General features: G+C 34.1%; 1 protein-coding gene and 1 long non-coding RNA gene across 2 annotated transcripts in view; both read right to left on the bottom strand.

Moving 5' to 3' along the window:
• The window catches only part of LOC129438991 (protein NLRC3-like), a 267541-nt gene that overhangs the window by 103175 nt on the left and 151865 nt on the right, over positions 1 to 12501 (bottom strand). The gene's annotated exons all lie outside the window — the stretch shown is intronic.
• LOC141363286 (uncharacterized) lies at positions 8043 to 9851 on the bottom strand. The gene is made up of 2 exons (XR_012368853.1): positions 9683 to 9851; positions 8043 to 8723 (listed from the first exon to the last, which is right to left on the bottom strand). It is a non-coding gene; the product is annotated as an uncharacterized lncRNA (long non-coding RNA).

Below are 12501 nucleotides of genomic sequence, written 5' to 3'. Positions count from 1 at the left end.
AGCGTCTCATCTCACCTGAACACACCTGGGGTGTATTCCAGAAAGCAGGTTATGTGACTTACCCGGGTATGTTTAGGAGTAAGTAAGCGGATAACCTCTGCTTTCGGTTCCAAAAACGGAGGTAACTTTCGGGTTATGTAAGTAACCATAGCAACTGACTCTCTGAAGAAAACCTACTCCGGAGCAGGTTATGTTGCAGGGTAAGTTCATTTTAGTTAAAAAACAAGGGCTCCGGAGAATGTCTGCGCATGCGTGTACTTATGATGAGCGTGCAGCGGGCGTGGAAGCATATATTTTGCATAATATTACAACAACATTAAAGCATTTATTTTATTACATTTACAGTCGCGAATATTTATTGCCGTCTTTAAACATTTACGATATTTTCTTTAAAGAAACATTTTTTTTAATAACATGGATTGTTATTTGTGATTGGACTAATTACTATAAATTTAATTATGTTCATTATTGATAAAAAATTATTTATATTTGTGTTCGGACTAAATACTATACATTTAATTATGTTCATCATTAATATATCTCCAAATTTCAGTAGCTGTATGAAACACATTTCCATCAGTTAATTTATGTTAACAAGTACATTTCTATTTAAATTTGGTCAATTCATAAATAACCTCATCTTTCACTTACTAGATAATTTGAAATGAATCTAAAGTTCTAATAAATTGTGTGTGCAAATACATTGTCAATATTGAGCCAGAAATCTTAACATATTTTACTTAAGTGACAATGTGCCAATGTTACAGTAACAAATAGAAACACATGATGCCTATCAAAATAATAATTACTGAGGGACAGAAGTTACCCCTGCCTGCAGTCTCTGATAGGCATGTGCATCTAACCTGACCCACAGAATGACACCCATGAAGCACAGGCATGATTTAATACTGACCCACAGAATGACACAGGTGAAACACAGACTTCATTTGGTGAAACACCATTTAATCACAGATATGGCATAGTGGTCAGAGATTTTCTATTATATCAGTTAGAATCATGTACACAATGAAATGAAATTATAAATATATATTCCATAGTATCATATTTATTTCTTAAACATGCACTTCAGATCTGTAGCCCCCTCTCTACATTTGATCTATTGTTGGTCTTTTTCTAAATCACCTTTTTTTCTTTAAAATGGGCCTTTTGTGCTTTCCTGAGCTGTCATTTTTGAGCCAAAGGGAAATTGAGATATTTGGTTATATTAGATGATACAGGATATATTAGAACATTATTACTATTGACACTAATGTAACATTTCTATTCTCCACTTCTGTCACAGCAGATCCTAATCGTCCAATGCAAATGAATGATCATTTTTAGTGTAGTGTACTGAAAAGCATTACACAAAATTATTGAAAATATGTAAGGACTGTAAGGAAGCTTTACAATTAAAAGAGGGTGCATTTATCAGATAAGTAAATGTTAAAAAAGATGGTGACACAGTGTCATACAAGGAAAGTCCTAAAACTAAACAGGGTCACCCAAAGGAGCAGAAGTAAAATAAGTACAATATAGTGAATATTATCATAGTGCATTTTATGCCTAAACAATACAATCATATCTAAAAAAAAAAAACTTTAAATAAGCCTTATGACAGATTTGCACTTTATGTGCCACAACCCTTGTGAAATTAACCATGGTTTATTGGTGTATAGTTGTAGTAACCATGTTTTTTTTTTTTTTGGTGCATTGATTACTATCAGCAGAACCATGGTTTTACTGTAACCATGTTTTTTTACTGTAGTAAAACCATTGTTACTTTTCACAAGGGAAAAGATATTCATAATTCATATGTTTACAATCATATATAAAATCTATAATTATTTTTACTATATTAATTATTTTAGATTGTTTTAGATTATTTTAAATGATATTGTGTGTATTTTCGTTTGAGACACATATAATATTGGACTTAAATGGGGTAAAATAGGTTCGTATTAATTATTTAATTAATTAATTTTATCTGTTTTGTAATCACGCACTTCTAAGCCGATTATAAAACGTTGATTTTGCCAGAAAATATTGGTTTATAATGTTATTTCTCATTTAAAAACTTTTAAGTTCTCTGACGTTTCCATGGTGACTCGTGAAATCTGCGATCCATTGACAATGCCTTTATGTTGTTACCGTGAGCGCGCGTTAACTCTGGGTTACTTTCAGCGAGTTGATTGAACTAACTCTTAAACTGTGTTTTGGAACCGACATACCCCGAGTAAGCAAGTTTGGGGTTGATCAACCCAGAGTTCGGGGTTAATCTGATGGTAAATTAACCCTGCTTTCTGGAATACACCCCTGGGGTGTATTCCAGAAAGCAGGTTATGTGACTTACCCGGGTAAGTTTAGGAGTAAGTAAGCGGATAACCTCTGCTGTCGGTTCCAAAAACTGAGGTAACTTTCGGGTTATGTAAGTAACCACAGCAACTGACTCTCTGAAGATAACCTGCTCCGGAGCAGATTATGTTGCAGGATAAGTTCATTTTAGTTAATAAAACGAGGCTCCGGAGGATGTCTGCGCATGCGTGTACATATGATGAGCGTGCAGCGGGCGTGGAAGCATATATTTTGCATAATATTACAATGTTAAAGCATTTATTTTATTACATTTACAGTGGCAAATATTTATTGCTTTCTTAAAAAATTGTGATTTTTCTTTAAAGAAACAGTTTTTTAATAACATGGATTGATATTTGTGATTGGACTAATTACTACACATTAAATTATGTCCATTATTAATAAAAATTGATTCATATTTGTGTGTGGACTAAATACATTTAATTATGTTCATTATTAATATATCTCCAAATATCAGTGTATGTATGAAACACATTTCCATCAGTTAATTAATGTTAACAATAAAGTACATTCCGTATCAATTTTGTCAATTCATAAATAACCTCATCTTTCACTTACTAGATAATTTGAGATTAATCTAAAGTTCCAAGGTGATACAGTGTCATACAATGGAAAGTCCAAAAACTAAACAGGGTCACCCAAAGGAGCAGAAGTGAAATAAGTACAATATAGTGAATATAATCATAGTGCATTTTATGCATACACAATACAATCATATCTAAAAAAAACTGTAAGCCTTATGACAGATTATGCACTTGATGTGCCACAACCTTTACGAAAATTAACCATGTTTTTATTGGTGTAAAGTTGTGGTAACCATGTTTTTTTGGGGGGCTTTGATCAGCAAAACCATGGTTTTACTACACTAACCATGGTTTAACTATGGTTTTTGAAAACCATTGTTGTCAGAACCATGGTTATTTTGTGGTTACCATGGTTTTACTGTTACCATGTTTTTTGTTTTAACTGTAGTAAAACCATTGTTAATTTTTGTAAGAGAAAATATAATCTTAATTATGTCTAATTATATCTAATTAGATATATCTAATTAGATATAATTAATATATTTAAAATCATATATAAAATCTATGATTATTTTTACAGGCTTTTAAATAATATTTAAATAATATTATGTGTATTTTCGTTGAGACACATATAATATTGGACTTAAATGGGGTAAAATAGGTTCGTTGAGACACATATAATATTGGACTTAAATGGGGTAAAATAGGTTCGTATTAATTATTTAATTAATTAATTTTATCTGTTTTGTAATCACACACTTCTAAGCCGATTATAAAACATTGATTTTGACAGAAAGTATTGGTTTATAATGTTATTTCTCATTTAAAAACTTTTAAGTTCTCTGACGTTTCCATTGTGACTCGTGAAATCTGTGATCCATTGACAATGCCTTTATGTTGTTGCCGTGAGCGCGCATTAACTCTGGGTTACTTTAAGAGGGTTGATTGAACTAACTCTTAGGGCCCTATTTTAACGATCTAAGCGCATTGTCTAAATCGCACAGCGCAACGTCTAAATGGGCGTGTCCGAATCCACTTTTGCTAATTTAACGACGGGAAAAAAATTTTTTGCGCCGAGCGCATGGTCTAAAAGGGTTAGTCCTATTGTAATGGGAGTATTTTGGGCGTAACATGCAGTAAACCAATGAGAGTCACAGCTCTCATTCCCTTTAAAAGCAAGTTGCGCTGGCGCTATGTCTAATCCCTATTTAGATGACGGACTTTGTAAACTGAAAAACTAAGCGGAGCTAGAAGATCCCCAGTTTAAGATTAATGTTAAATAATTGTGTTGTTTTTCACTTGTATTGAAATTGTTTTTTTTTTTTATTAAAACCTTTAAAACCCGTTTTCTTTTAGTCATGGAAGTAAAAAGCAGGCTTGTAATTGCTTTAAATGTATGGCTATCCAATATCATCAAAACATAATTTACAAGTATGTAAGATAAGGTTTGTACTCTAAAAATACTTTATTTGTAACAAACAGGAGATAAAGAAATTACAAACGGCTCTCCTCACGTTTCAGCACTTTGGACAGCGTTTTTTTTAGCAAAGAGTTTTTTTAAGCATTACTTACAAATGTTTCTCATCTCACCATATCCACAGGTACATCATATACAATAAATCCGTGAGGTAGCATTAAAAAAAAAACATTTAAAAACAGACGCATTTGTTCAAAGCAAAGCATTTATTTACTTACCAGGCTGCAGGTAAAGCAGCTCTTTGCGCCTTCTAACGTCTCATAATTAGTCCTCATTTATAAATATGTCAAAGAGACTCAATAATAATCTTTTACATTCAATCCTTCAATCTTTCATATTTAAAAGCATTTTTTGTGCTGCTGCGCATTCATGTACTTTGTGATAAGCAAACCCGCGTTGTCCTCCCGTTTATAGGCGCATTTTACTAATGCGCTCTTTAAATAACATAAAACATATTGCGCCATTGACTTTAGACTTTAGACCAGGTTTTTGTTGGTCAATGGCGTAGTCTATTTTAGTTGCCTCAAAATAGCAACGCGCCAACAATGCGCCTGAACACACCTCATTTTCAGACCAGAACGCCCATGGGCGCAAAAGGGGGCGCAAATGCATTTGCTATTTAAACAACGCGGCGCTAAACGTGAAAATTAGGGTGGAAACTAGCGAAAAACACTTGCGTCGCGCATTGCGCTGCATTGCGCCGGGTGTAAGATAGAGCCCAAAAACTGTGTTTTGGAACCGACATACCCAGAGTAAGCAAGTTTGGGGTTGATCAACCCAAAGTTCAGGGTTAATCTGATGGTAAATTTACCCTGCTTTCTGGAATACACCCCTGAACACTCGCTGTCATCACAATCAAACTGGATTCACTTTCTCAAAATACTACAACTTTTACATCAACTACACACACAAAAATACCTGTAAAGCTATTTATACGTGTTATATTAATCAATTTGATCATCGATATGTTAAGAAATCAACTCTACCTGTTTAAAATGGCGGAAGATAAACACGAAACAATTTACTTTCACTTTCATCTGTGACGTCACTATTGTATAAGGAAGTGTTTGAGGTGTTTCTCCCTCTGCTGACAGTAAACAAACATTAAACATCTGATTACAAATAATTTAACAGATTTAATTTATAAACGAGACTTAATCATTAATGTGAGTCAATATGTTTACATTCACTGCATGAAACAAAGAGCACATCAGCATTAACAAGAATTAAACTCAAATCAAAATTACTCCTCTTTTGTTGAACTAATGTAAACCTAATAAAGTCATATGGGTTTAATATAATGTAGACTAAGTGATATTTTATTATTTGTGTGAACTACATTTACATTCATGTATTTATCATAGTGTGAACTTTATCAAGTGTTTGATTTAATAAACACAGCGAGGTCTTAAAAAAACACACACTTTTAGTTTAAAAGATTAATTGTAGATAAAATATAATTGTGCGTACATAAACATTTCATTGAATAAAAAGACAAAATATCAAGATAATTATCAGACTTTATACATTAAAAGATGTAAAGAAAACTCCGCCTCCACTGCCACCTACAGGACATTTGTGTTATTACAGTTATTCTGCAGTGTGTCATAGACAATAGAAACATTATTCACAGTTTCTTTATTTTCTCCACTGAAATCTAAAGTGTGTGTTGAATGTGCAAATGAATGAAATGTATAAGATAACTGATGGTGCTGTTCTCAGATCAGATGCAGGGACACTGAGAAACATCAGCACCAGCACATCCGGCCTGTATCAGTGCACTGCGTCAAACATCATAGGAAAGAGCACCTGTGTCCTTAACCTGCAGGTTGTAGCACGTAAGTGTGTAAGGAGAGACATTACAGACACAAAGACTGTCACATGATCAGATATGAGGTCTGATCACAGCTCTGTCTCGTATCACAGCTCAGACACAGAGTGTGGGTCTGATCACCGGCCGGCACCATCGACACGAGCGTTCTGGCTGTGATCATCTGATGTCTGATGGTCACACATGTGGATTATACAGGACCCTTGAGAAAGATTTTGGTAGATTCTCATTCCAAATGGTTGGAAATTTATCCTGTAACAACTTCACAAACTACCATCATGAAAATGAAAATTCATTCAGTCACTGATTAGGTCACATGACATACACTCTGCAATGTGATTGGGTGGCTCACAAAAAATAAAAGTTAAACAAATCAAATATAAATGAGAGCACAATACTTATAAATCTTAACACCCACATTTCTATTTGATCATTTCAACAGAAGAAAATTCATACAGCAAACATAAATGAGTTAAATGTCATGATGTTTGTTGCTGGTTTTGTTAGTATATCTTCAATCATATCATCAGTTGGACAGTATCTCAGACTAATTCTGTCCTCCTTTATCACAGACCTCACAAAATGACATTTAATGTCCACATGTTTACAGGATTTTTTGCTGATGCTATGACACCCTGATTGTCTTCATAAAGTCTAGATTGATATTTCAGTCCATCAATGTTTTCTAACACTCGTGTACAGTCACAGTTAATGTCATAAACTCAGCTTCACATGTGGACAGTGTAACAGTAGGCTGTCTTTTAGTCTTCATGAGGATCATTTTTGTTCATGTTAATGCAGTAACTTGTAGTACTTCTATCAATTATATCAGCTGTCCATACAGTGATTTTTTTCAGTTTATACACATCAGTTTTGTATTACTTTGAGATTTTATCTCGTAATCCTCTGGTTGTTTCATATAAATGTCATTTTATTGGTTCATGTAAATATTCTGTCTTTACATCCATTTGATGAACAATCATATTTTCCTGAACTGTTTTCTGTTTCAGTATCTCGTAGAACTGGCAGTTGTAGTAAAAGTCTCGTCATGGTTCACATCTCTCTCTTGACTTTAACCTTTGACATCATATCGTGCTTTGTATTTATCTGTTCATCACTGTTTTTCTTAATAGTGTAGACACACTCACTAATTCTTTATCTTCATGTAGACTGGTCAGAGTAAACGTTAACACTTTATAGACTTCATCTCTTCATCTATAATCTTAACTCACTCATCTGTCTTCTCTGATGTTTCAGCTTCTTTGTGTGTTTGAGGTTCATTGCATACAAGTTTGTAATAATAATCAATGTCAGCTACATCACCTTGAAAACTACAAACATAATCACTTAAATAACCTAAACTTTACCTCTCTCTGACAGGATTTCTCCTTTGTTCAGGTTCATCATCTATTTGTGTTTAGTTTTCGGTTATTCACTGTTCACTGAGTATGAATTTACTGTTTTGTTTTTAAATTTATTTTGAATTAGGCATAGAATGTGTTGTGTTTTATTGTAAATTTATTATAAAGTTTATGTTTGTCCACTAGATGGTGCAGTTTGACTCTACCGTTCAGAAAGCGTCTGACAGATAATCAACAGCGATAGACCAAAGCTGAAATGTCAAGTTTATCATTTTATTAAACTTTATGTCACTGTATTAAAACTGTAAATTACGCTCATTTCATCTTTACAGTTATCAGTAAGCGACATACAACTGATGTCTGCACAATTAATATCAGTAAAGTTTAGATTATTGAATATGTTTATTTCATGTCACAGAGAGAGAGAGAGATTCAGAGAAAGATGAAAGAGAGACAGTGAATGACTCGACCTGTTTCACACATAAATTCTGACACGTTGTGTTTACTCTTAGTTTTACATCAACACTAACAGAAATGTTTTACATCATCAGGGGTAAAATCATCAGTTTATAAATGTATTAAATATTACTTTTGAGTTCGGGTTTGGTCCAGAATGACTCATTTGATGCAATACAATCAAAGTCCACGAGATGTCGCTGGTGTGCAGACTGTACTGACATGAATGAGTGAAGAATGAAAGCACCATGAGATGTAATGCACATGAGATGAATCGTCCTTAAGAAAATCAAGCATGACTTAACTATAGTTAGCATAGATTTATGTTTGTTTTATTTGTAGTAGGTCTTTGTTATCAGTGCTCACATCAAAAGTCTTCATTTCTGTTGGTATGGAGGAGGATTAGTGTCTAAATGAGCAGCTTTCACATCTGGAAAGACCTCATCAATACTGAAAGAGCAACATCTGCTTTCATCTGTCTTTGTCTATTTCAGTAAGACATTGATAAACTTCAATAAAAAATAGTCAAAATTCAAAATTTAAATAGTCAGATTTGGATAAAGTCACAGATCAGATCCTGTACTGAATAATCAACTCATACGGTTAAGAGGAAGTGATGTCACTATTGTGTCTTCTTATTCACCATCAGATCATACTGAAGATCAGACAGACATCTTTACAGTCTCTGATTATGAGTCCTAAATAAAAATGAAAGAGAAAGTCAATCAGATATGAGATCATCATCAGTGTCAGATGAAGAGATAGAAAAACAAACTATTAGTGCTGTCAGTCAGTGATAGAAATGAAATCTTCAACAAAATAAACATGTCAACAATCTGTTTATCACATACACATGAGCTACAACAATACAAAAACACATTTCATCTATTTCCTCTGAATATTTGATGTCAATGTAAGAGATGAATGTATTGATATGTATGTAGTATAATATAATGACACACTGACAGTTTTATGAGTTCACACACAAACAGTAAGAAAATGAAGGTGATGCTTTATTTTAAAAGTCCTGGAGGTTGACAGTCGTGTAAATAAAGAGAAACAGCATCAATGTCAAAGCTCGACAGAGAGTTGTGTGAAGTGTCCATCAGATTTTAAGAGTTAACTTTCTCTTCTTTTTCCTAATCTTCATCTGTATCATTTATCATCTGTACTTTCTGTTTATCTGTTGTGTATATATTGTGTTTGTGTTGTTATTTCAGTCTGTATTCAGATGATTTGATAAATAATGCTTAAAACATGAAATAAAAACTTGTTATAAAAAGAGTTTAAGATGAACATCTAGTCAAGTGTGCATAACTATAGAGGTGTCGGCCTATCAAACAAACCTCATTAACAAACATCATATATAATGTGTAAGAAGAGTAAGATCACAGTATTAAATCCTGGAGTGAACAAACTCAACATCACAGTTAGTAAACAGACTCAGACATTGGATTGAATTCTTATTGTGTTGATCTGACAAAGCATCAAGTGTTGTTCATGTACACTTCATATTTTCTGTTTGTTGGGTTTAAAGGATACACAGCCTATAACAGCAGCAGATCAATTTACATTTATTTCTAATATTTATATTCTAGGATTTAAATGAAACTGCATGAGTTTACTTTAAACATTTATTTAAATGAGCTCTACTCACCATACTGTCTTTAGTTTATAATGTGGATTATCTTTTAGATCAGAGATCAGCTTCACTCCTGAATATGTGAGATTATTAAAAGACAGATCCAGTTCTCTCAGGTGTGATGGGTTTGATCTCAGAGCTGAAGTCAGAGCAACACAACCTTCATCTTTGATATTACACCTCCTCAACCTGTAGAGAACAGAGACTTTATGTGAATGATGCAAAACTACAAAGTTTGTCCACAAATCTCTAACCTCCATCTCTTCATGTAATGTTCCTCTTTCAATCCCTCAGTAACTGAGACACTGTGTGTTTAAATGTCAAATAAATCCATCACACAGCTGACTATTAGTGTTAGATGTCCTAAAGCACATGAACATTTCTTCATAAATCTGTATTGAGTTCATGACTCACACTTGTAATTCTCATCAGGTATTTGATGTAAAAATCTTCCTCTATTACAGGAGGAATATCAGCTGGAGATAACATAACTCTGATCTTACATTTAAAGATGTTACAGTGTTTAAAGATCAATTTCACTCAATCTATAAAAACATTATTAATGTGTGTGTCAGTGTCAATGATGGATCAATAGCTGCGTTTACATGGACAATTGTAATCGGTTTAAATGTTCAAAACGAATAGAAATGCTCCATGTAAACACCACAATCGGAATAAAAAGGGCCAAACCGATTAAAAATCTAAACGGTTTGAGAGGGGTGGTTTATACCTTTTGTAAACCGCTTAAAAGTAAATGTAAACACTTCAATTCAATTCAATTTTATTTATATAGCGCTTTTTACAAAAGTCAATTGTTTCAAAGCAGCTTTACATAAATAGAAGCAGTGAAAAGCACAGAAAAACGACAGATAGCACAACAAAATACATGATAGTGTAAGGGGTTGCTTAAAGGCGCAGTCCACGATGTTTGAAAAACGCGTCGGAAAAGGAGACGGGCCGACTACCAAAACACACTTATAGCCAATCAAATCAAATCAAATGCCGGTTTGCGTATGTGTGGGGCGGGTCTATCAACAGAAGGTCCAGATTCTATTGGGGTAGGGGCGTGTTTGTTTAGGTGATTTCAAATATCAACATTGGCTTTCAAACATCATGGACTCCGCCTTTAAAGAAAGCGATGAAGGTGTGAATCCATGTGCAAAAGGTTTTTATTGTAAAATCCCAAGAAGGGCCAGTAAACAAATTCATACAGGGTAAATCCAACAATCGTAATCCAAATATCAGGCTAGGTTCAGGGCAGGCAGAGTAACAATCAAAATCCAAATACAGGCGCAGGTCAAACACAGGAACAGGTAACAGGATAACAGATAAACAGAATAACAGAATCAGAACACAGGCAGATACAAACAGGATGTGGCGATGTAATAATCAGCAGGTAACAGGTGTACAGGAAGTGACTTATATACAAAACAGACAGGAAGTGTGAACTGAAACATGGCATGATGAGTTTCAAAATAAAAGTCAAACAGAGCAGAGAATCAAAATACAAGTACAAATAACAAAAATACACAGAATACAAGAAAACACAGAACAAAACCTTACAGATAGCATAAGCAGTTAAATTTGCTGCGGCTATGACTCAATATTATAAGCGAGCGTATTACTAAAGTAACGTCTAGAAGAGGAGCTTTTTAGCTGAGGAAGTTAAAAAAAGTCCTAGGATAGGATAAGGAGATTTAGCGGAGATTAAGCGGGTTCTGCCGGTGATCGTTGGTCAGGCATCAGCCGGGCATCACGTTGAATGACGGCCAGTAGATCAGAGGTGTGCCGACTTTCACATCGGATTGATAACAGAAACTGGGACACTCTGCGTGTGTGCAATCTTCTTCTTCATTTCTTTTTTATGGCGGTTGGCAAACCTACTTAAAGGTGCATTTCCGCCAACAACTGGACTGTATGTGCAACGATGTAACCGCAACAACCGCGCTTTTTACGTAAAATTCATGAAGATAAGCCCTTGTTTTCATATCATACATGTATAATAAAGGCCAAATAAATTGTCAAGAGTTAAAAGAGTAATTGGTTTTTTTTCGTACATTTAATTGAAAATGTAATAATAGGCTATTCATATTTCGTTAAATCATACAGTGTGGAAAATAAGTGAACTGAGATTACATAATTAGCGTTGTCTGCCTCTAAAGCAATTTTAATCTTTAAAACTGCATCTAATCTAACTGATCAACACAAATAAAAAGCACCATAACATTGCTTACCAGCATTAAAACCGCTTTAAATAAAAACATTTATAGTTTTTTTTATTGTGTATTAACAGTCTTCGCTCCGTGGATGAGGGAAAACCACTGATCTATATAAATGACTGGATTGCGCATAGAACGCTTAATGTAACAGCGTGAGGTGAAGCCAGCGTGAGTACGAGCGGCCATCTTGGTATACCCAACCGGCAGAGGGTGTCATTGACTTCCATCCAATATCATGGTATCCAGTCATTTATATAGATCAGTGGGGAAAACCAATGTAACGCCAATGGTTTTATTATAAACTGACTGAACACTTGACTCTCTCCTGGGCATAGATATGCAAGTTTTTCATCAACATATCTGCGTGAAACATAAACATGATGATCATCTACCGACTCGACAGTTTCGGCACATCCTCTACAGAGAGTCTGCATTATTAATGGCTTTTCGTTTGCTCCACGTGAGCTTAACGTTTTTGTTCTGTACTTTTTTAATTGCATATATTTCTGCATATTTTCGACCAAGGAACACACAAGATATAATGTAAGTGGTTATGAATAGCAGTTAAGCTTGTTCTGAAATGATGAAAAAATCTAAATGACTACAAACTGATCT

This window comes from Misgurnus anguillicaudatus, unplaced genomic scaffold, assembly GCF_027580225.2.
Source record: "Misgurnus anguillicaudatus unplaced genomic scaffold, ASM2758022v2 HiC_scaffold_33, whole genome shotgun sequence".
NCBI lineage: Eukaryota > Metazoa > Chordata > Actinopteri > Cypriniformes > Cobitidae > Misgurnus > Misgurnus anguillicaudatus.
The sequence above is the reverse complement of the archived record's forward strand: the minus strand, read 5'-3'. Positions and strand labels throughout refer to the sequence as shown.